The sequence below is a fragment of the Mytilus trossulus genome, chromosome 7 (assembly GCF_036588685.1).
Source record: "Mytilus trossulus isolate FHL-02 chromosome 7, PNRI_Mtr1.1.1.hap1, whole genome shotgun sequence".
Taxonomy (NCBI): domain Eukaryota; kingdom Metazoa; phylum Mollusca; class Bivalvia; order Mytilida; family Mytilidae; genus Mytilus; species Mytilus trossulus.
This window is the reverse complement of record NC_086379.1, coordinates 43958833-43968178: the sequence shown is the minus strand read 5'-3', so window position 1 is coordinate 43968178 and position 9346 is coordinate 43958833.

The following is a 9346-nucleotide window of genomic DNA, read 5'->3' as shown; positions in this document are numbered from 1 at the left end:
TTAAAACTAGGACACAATAAAACCTTAAAAAAAACAAGAAAAAAATATTTTTTCAAAGTATGTTCAGTTTAAAAAAAACAAGAACTTATTTTCATCTATACATCATGAAAATTAATCCCATTGCTATCTGTTATATACATGAATTGTTTCAGGCAAAGATGGTTAATAAAATGTTGAAACACATGTTGAATAATGATTTGTATTAATGAAAACTAGTTCCTCCAAATCACAATCCTAAAGTCAATGAAATCATTCTATATGAAAAGGTACGATACTGGATCTTGTTTTGTTTAAATCAGAAATCTGTCATTCAAAAAGGTACATAAGTAATTGTCTAATATATTGATAAAATATAATTCTATAGACAGTGCCATTCATAAAAAGTGTTATATTACATATTTAGTAGTGAACTGAGAGATCAATTCTTGTTATCAAGGAAACAACATCAGATGGATAATTCTGAGATGAGATGAAGAATTAAGACTACTAATATTGGTCGTGGGTACTCAACCGGTTATGGTTCTCGTCTATTCCTGATACTTCAAAGTCAATTCTGATGTAAACTTCTCATTTATTTCAATCAGAACAGAGTACCATCTGACGTCTGCAATTTATTTAAAAGATTTTTCTACTGTTTACAAATCACAAGGGAGGTTACCATATTGTTGGTTAATATTGCATGTCTTTCAAGATTGACATCGTTTTCTTTTGTATTTCTTATTTTGCAGGAGCATAGCTTTCCGAAAAAAAAGTTTCAAATGCGAGAAATGTAATAGTTTTCAAATAAAATACAGTATTTGTTCCTTACGGAATAAAGGGTATCGAATATTATTTCCAACAGGAACAGATATTATTGTATTATTTATTTGATGGGGAACTTATCCCAGCGGAACAAATATGTGTTTGAAAATAAGACATTTGTAAGAACATATCTTTTTAGGAATGTACATTGTGCTAGTAGTATCTGGAATTCAGCCATCAAATTATGTATTATATAGTTTTACATTTCTATAATATACTCTCTATAACAAATTTAAAATAGTCAATCGTTACTTTAGTAGGAATTAAGTCGAACAGTGAAGTTTATAAATAGTGGATTTAACTTTTTCAGGGTGTGCAACTACTTACTCAAACTTCAAACAATGAGTATGTCATGTATATCATTACTTATTCGATTATACATTTTTAAATAATGAAAGAAATCCAACGTTACAATAAAAGCTCGCCACCAAACATGATATTGATAAATGTATTGCGTTATTTAATTGAGATTAACGTTGTTAATGGAATTGTATTAAATTGAAATTTAAAACTGTACTGGTTTTTGTTACTTAACACTCATACAATATATATTTCAATTTGCCTGTCTTCTTATGATGTTCATTTTGAAACCCGGATTTATTTTTGTCTCAATCGATTTATGACTTTCGAACAGCGGTATACTACTGTTTTCCTTATTGGCGAGAGACCGACAAAATTATAGCAAAGCAAACCGTAAAACGACGAAATAACCACTGGCAAAATTCAAAACAATTCTTAAAAAAAGGGGGAAAACAAGTCAAAATCTTGATGTGATTATGTTTGTTCCGAAGCTTGAAAGTGTATACTGTTTTGATTGATTATGGTTATGTGTAATAGACGTCAAGCTATTTCGTTGTAAAATCTGTTACTTTTTTAAACATTTGTTTGCACACTTATAAACATGAAAAAAGTGAACAGATGTTTTGATATCATAATTCATATGTAAGGCATTACATATCATGATTTTCTTGAGGTCTAGTGGTGTAAATAGCTTTTTTATTTCGTACACTTTGAACAAAAATACATTTGTTTTCTTTTTTTTTTGTTTGTTTTTACGTTGTTATCTTTTATTTTATATAAAAAAAAACCAAGCTTTTGGATTCTATATATTTCGTAAGACAGGAATATAAATTGATCGCGATGGATGTTAGGTGTTCAAATTTCCAGATGCCTAATTAGAATTTATTGCAGATCGGCAGGATATTACGTAATACTATTTACTATCATCCGGACGAATAACCTAAGATATCACCTTTACAGTAACAAATTATAGAAACCATAAAAGATTAAATCAAATTAAGAGTTTATATTTAGATTTATTTCTCAGCTAATCGCTAAAAAGGAACACCTCTGCGTGAGACTTTCAACGATTCAGCAATGACGTAACTTTTTTTCTCTCACGTAAACAGTTAAAGACTGTGTGTCTCAAGTTCGAATCCAGATTGACAAGTGCTACCACATTGTACTAGATCTCTATAACGTTTTTATCGCTCTACTTTGTCCATGGTGTCAGGGGCGGATCCAGTCATTTTAAAAAGGGGGTTCCAAACCCAGGATAAGAGGGTTGTACAAACTATATGTCCCCGTACAAATACATTGATCGGGGTTCCAATCCCTGGAACCCACCTCTGGACCCGCCACATGGTGTGTGTCGATAAAGGGCATTCACCGAAACCAGAAATAGAAAAGCATGTTGTGTCCTACAAATTCGAATGCCATCTAAAATTGACCGTTAGGTATATTGAAATAATCATAAGTTACCACTGTTTTTACTCGAATGTTTTTGTGAAGAGAGTCACGGGTTTCTTTGCTCAGTTTTGCAATCACTTGGTTGATGCCATTGTTGGTCATCTTCGCTAGCCAAGGGTTACGATCCACTCCCGCTCTCTTCACCCTTGGCGGATTGAGATAAAATTTCGGAGACACAAGGTAATGATTGTTATTGGTTGCAGTCAAAACTCGCTGCATCCAATCAAAATGCGCCTATAACATGATCACGTGTAAATGTAGAAAGTGTTTGTAAACAATTGCCACGTGTTTTTTGTGCAACAAGCCTTTACATCCCTAAACATACGACTATATAAAGTGAAAACTTGAATGTTTTTAATCAACAAATAGAAGTTCCTGTGTAAGTTTCATGCACAAATGCATGAATGTTGACGTATGCTTTCATTTCCGGCTTTACCAAGTGTGTAGAATCTAGACGCTACCGTGTTTTTACCTCCAAATTGAAGAGTTCAAGTGCTACCATTGGTCAAGACTAATGTATTCGGAATTGGCGTGATTTTTATCTTCCGATAGATGGCGCAACATTGTTATCACAAATTTTATCTCAATCCGCCAAGGGTGAAGAGAGCGGGAGTGGATCGTAACCCTTGGCTAGCGAAGATGTTGTTGGTTGACGTTTCGTTCGTATTGAACACATGTAAAATAGCTGTTATAAGAGTTGTCATTCTAATTACTTTTTATCTTTAACTTTATTTTTTATTGAATAACTAATCAGGTATAGATTATTGAGTACCTTAGCTGTATTTGGCAAATTTCTTAGGAACTCAAGTCGTCAATTTTCTTCAACTTTGTACTTAATTTGGCGTTTTCAACTTTTTTATTCGAGTGTTACTGGTGAGTAAGACGAAACCTGCGTCTGGTGTACATAATTGCAATCTTGGTATCTATGATGAGTTTATTTCTAACACTCCATCCAAACTACCACTCAATACCGCCCTGATTACTGCAGAGGTGCGGCTGTGTTCTAAAACTGTAATCACCTGATGTGTGTCAATAAAATTTACGCGGGAACTATATTTCAAAGCCAAACTACATCTATAATTGTTTTGATTTATATGGAGATTTGTTTTAAGATCACCTGGTTGTACCGACATAAAAGGCATATATTCTCTTTTGTCAATAAGGAAGTTATGCAATTCAGGCTGATTTATGCTCCTCAGTCGGGTTGTTGTCTCTTTGACATATTCCTCGTTTCCATTCTCAATTTCATTTGTTATATTTTATTATTTGAACTTGTTTGATCTGTTAATTAAAAAGTGTGTACATTTCAATTATGCGGTTTCGCTTTTGGTAAGAAAGATATTTTATTACGTGAACTGTTTTATCTGCTTATTAAAACTGTTTAGAATTCAATTATGCCGTATCGCCTTTTTAAGTACTTTTGGTAAGAAAGATATTTTATTTCCAGAACTGTTTTGATCTGCCAATTAAAAGAGTTTATATCTCAATTATGTTGTTTCGCCTATTTTACTACTTTTGGTAAGAAAGATATTTTATTACTTGCACTGTTTTGATGTGACAATTAAAAGAGTGTATATCTCAATTATGTGGTTTCGCCTATTTACTACTTTTGGTAAGAAAGATACTACTTTTATAAATGATGGACAGCTTCCTCGTACGTAAGTGATTTATACCTCAAGGAAAAGTGCATTGCCAATATATGGGCTAGCTAAAGTAAGTGATGGTAGCAATATATCATATTGTTCTTCAATATGTTTTTATTCGCCCACTGCAATCTTGGAAATAGTTATTATAGTTGATGGCTTTCTGTAGTGATATAAGCTACTATAAGTAATGATAGCAAAAACTACGATTTAGAATTGTATCAGAGTGCATTCTAGAGGGCCTGATGGGTTATTTTGCGTTCTTCGTGATCGGCGTATATTTGCTATCGTGATCCGTTTTTCTACAGATTTCATTTTTTTTTTATAGATTTTTAGTGATCAGTGATCATGGAAAGTTATTTTCTTTGAATCGTGATTGACAAAAAAATCAACTCGTGAATCGTGATGAGACCCCCCCCCCCCCCCCCCCCCATCAGGCCCCTCATTCTACAGAATAGCAATACACTTAAATAAGCACTCAATTGACGGTCATAGTATATAAGGATTGACAAATTGACTTTTACTCTATGAAAACGCTAAATTGTTCCAATCTTTCTACAAAATATGTTTTTTTAATCATACAATCAGACGGGAGCAATTTAATAAATCTTGAAATATCATTTTTTATGTAATTTTTTCCATAGATCATTGATCTCGGATTTATATTGTCTTGTTTACTTGTTGTAAATTGACAAAACTGAATGAATAAAATTGAGAATGGAAATGGGGAATGTGTCAAAGAGACAACAACCCGACCATATAAAAAAACATAAGCAGAAGGTCACCAACAGGTCTTCAATGTAGCGAGAAATTCCCGCACCCGGAGGCGTCCTTCTGCTGCCCCTTAACAAACATACACTAGTTCAGTGATATTGAACGCCATACTAATTTCCAAATTATACACAAGAAACTAAAATTTAAAAAAATTAAAGACTAACAACGGCCAGAGGCTCCTGAACAATTTTTTAGTATTTACCAGTATCAAGTTTTAGTGTGTACTTGTTGTACGTTGATATTCTATGTTGACATGCACAAAGCAAATTGAAGTATTGTTCTATGTAGAAAAAAATCTCAACCTATGTTGATTGTATATTGTCCTGCTGGTACTTAAAAAACTTTGAAAACATAAGTAGCAGAACAACTGCATAAAATATTGTTCTATTTAAATAAAAAAAAATCCCAGACTTTGTTGATTGAATATTGACAGTGTTTAAAAAATAACGTTAAAAACAAAAGCAGCAGAACAACTGCATAAAATATTGTTCTACTGGTTTTAAAACATAAAAAATCACAGACTTTGTTGATTGAATATTGAAAGTACTTAAAAAACAACGTTAAAACAAAAGTAGCAGAACAATTGTATAAAAATATTGTTCAATTTAAAAAAAAACACACAAATTTTATGTATGATTGACAATATACTGATACATCTTTGAATCCCAAAGTGGCAAAATAATTGTATTAAAGGGTGAGACCTACGTTTTAATAGATTATTAAAGGAAATTTACCACGTACACAAAGGGCTTTTATCAGTAGAGTAAAATTGAAAATGGGAATGGTGAATGTGCCAAAAAGAAAACAACCTGACTAAAAAGACAACAACCAAAGAGCAGAAAAGAAACTGCATCATCCGTAAAGAAAGCTTTTGCTCGAGGACCGATTCTGGGCATTATTTTAAGAATGGCATGTTATGATTATTCAGCTCATCGACAATATCCATGCTATGGCTGCCTTATTATACAAAATGTTTATCACACACACCTCACATTCTATTATATCTGTTTTCTTTTCTTCCAAATTGACTTAAAATTAAAGTCTTCAACCCTTTAGTTCTGTAGTTCAGTAATACTACTTCATCTTTTTTTTTTATAAATGTTTAGCAGTTTACAACCAAATAGAGTTCATTTTACACTGGAATACATAAAAATCTACAAAATGTATAAAAAAAACCCCAGAATGGATGTTCTCTGGATTTATAAATAATTAATTGTAGACGAAGTATCAGTCAAAATAGATGCAGTTTGGGAACAAGCACGTTAATAACCAAGTTGAACCTTGAAGTCAACATACAGTCTTCAACAATTTGCAAAGCGCAAGCTCTAATTCTCTCTATGTTTCGGTGAATTGTGAAACTAATAAATAAAGACCACCAAAGACGTGCCTTCAACCAAAACCATATAGATTATATAGAAACATAGCCACGCGGACGATGTTCTTGACAACATAAGCGAAGAACAAGCACAACAAAAAAACACAAAACTGTCTCAAGCAATGAACGCTTAAAATGAAATCAGGCTTCAAATACATACCATATCAGTTATTTCCCTTCGTATGACTAATTAGTTATTCTTTATGATTTATTGTCATATAAGTAGAATGATACTTTTGACGAAAACAAAAAATGACGACAACAAAAAATAACTGATTGAAACATACACATAAATAACAAAAATAATTAAGAGTCCCTTATACTATACTAGTAACTAATCTACCAATATGCAATACTGATTGATAACATTGAATATTGGCGACTGCACTTCGGGATAGATTTCTTACAGCATCATAAACGACTACAGAAAGACATGATCTTTGTGACACGTATATCTATTAATATCCATAAATAAAATCTAATTAAATGTACCCTTTTTAAAACGACCAGAAAAAAGATATACACATTTAAACCATATGCAAACAAACTAACAAATTACCTTTACTTTGTATGCATGTTGTTTTCACAAATTTGACATTGGAGAGCGGGAAACCAAAATTATTGGTCTTGGTGCATTTAGTGTGAAGAAAAACCTTTGATTTACTAGTTCTAAAATTAACCGGCAGATATAACTAAAGTCTCCCGAGAGTGTGAATTGCGCAGCTGTCAGCTTTTATTTAGACTTAACTTCTCACCGAAAATCTTTTATTTCTATCACCCTTATATCATTAGTCTTTTATTATCTAATTAACAGTTAAGGTTAATATCCCTAGACTATGATATTCTTATTCCTTGTGACAATAAAAGTACAATGTAGTAATGGAACTATTCCAATTCCGGAATCTTGTCAGTTGTTGATTCGGGTTCTTTAGTGTGTTTAGTTCGTTCTTATGTTGTACTGTTATACCACTGTCCCACGTTAGGGGGGATACCGCTCGAATTTTTTAAACTAGCGAGAAGCTAGTAAATGTTGATGAGTATAAAAATGATTTTCAAAGATGCATGCGCATCAACATCGGGATATGTAATGCTATAGGACTGATGTGTTATAATAGTTTGTTTTCCAACTGTAATTAATTCGACACAAAACTAATTTTTTATCACTCATTCGATGACAGTGTTTGAATGGAGTTTCCAAATGCAGAAACACGAACCGCTCTGTATTTATTTGTTAATCTAAATTAAACAGGAAGAAAACCATTCAATTTTTCTGAAACAGCAACGGGATCGATCACAATGAATGGTGTATAAATGAGGACAAAAGTTCAAGATATAAAATATGTTAAGCTTATAAATTAAGCAGGAAGAAAACCATTCCGTTTTGTCCATACAGCAACGATGACAATGAATTTTGTATAAATGAGGACAAAAGTTCAAGATATAAAACATGATAATCAGCAACACGCTTTGCTGAGTTTACAAAGCCATATTATCTAATAACTGTTAGTTATTCTTTTTTTTAGTTTAAGTAAGATAAATGGAATATTTAGTATTGATTCCTGGACTATTTCCGTCCCGTAAGTTCGAGTTATTTAATTGTTCATTTGTTTTCCTGTTTTAGATTAATGAGTACGCACCAACGTCCCGACTGTTATGGAACGTTCAACACCATTTTGGAATGGTACTAGACCGTTTATTATGATTTTTTTCATGACATTACCATATTTTTAATTTTTTTTTGTAATATGCTATATTCCTTGATATGCGTTTATCATTTGTCGCTTGGCGTCGGAACACAAGTATTCTATGTGTTTTGTGGCATTGTTGCCATTAAGAATTAATTTGCAACTAAGTATTGAAAGAAGAATGTCCACAGTTGTCTTTTGTCGTTGTTTTAACTACTTTAAAGTACTTTATTTTAGCTGTCTTGCATATGTATGATGCAAAGAGAAAGAATCTCACATTTTTAATAAAATCCCAATAATTATATGGATCTTACATGACAGTAGAGTCCAAGTATTACGTTAAACTTGTTTGATATTGTTTACCAAATTATTTCGTAGTGGGAAGGTCCATTTAAAACTTTTTTTTCAAATATTAAAAAAATAACAGCTGAGAGATAAAAACAAATAAGTTGAGGAACGAACGACGCACCATAATCACGAAAAGAAAAGACAAACATACATGTACCTAATAATGCCTGTTTTCATATCAAATAAACATGTTATCGCCCGGATATGCTTGTAATATTTGCCATTGGACGCTAAACACCAATCGATTTTCATCATCAGCATCATATTGTTAACATCAACATACATAAAGTCAGCATCATTGTTTAAAACACCAGCATTATATTAAAACTGGTATCTATTTTACGCTGATATATGTTTGCGAATGATAAGTCTTCGAGTGTTGTTTAAACCTTGGAACTAGCATTATATGGAATATCTAATAGTGTAAGCTATCTTACATTGATTTCAACGTATGTTAGATAACCGATATTGAAATTTCTGAAATGTTGAGATAAACTAATACAGAATAATTAAAATTTACACTGGGTTAAATGGATACAAATATTTACAGTTAAATTAAGTATCCGATTATTTTTAATTAGGACGGGTGTGACATTTATGGTCACTAAGCATTTGTATTTATATAATCAGTTCTCTCAATTTTTACGCAGAACACTGGAAAATTGGAAATGGACAATGATTTACGTGATAATTTATATTATCACTAATTTCTGTACATTAATAAATTTATTTATTATGTGAATAGCTCTGTTATTCCATATGCAAAAACTTGAAAAGAAGAAAACAGTAAAGGATTTTTTTTTTAATTAGTTAAGAATCTTTTATTCCTGTAAAGTGTTTTGCAATCAATACAACTTGAATAATTAAAAAGCAATGTTCAAACCCTTTTCCTACACACTTAGTACTCCCTGATGTAATTAAGAAACATACATGACAACAGAAGATCTTGTAAGTCAGGAATATTTAGGTTA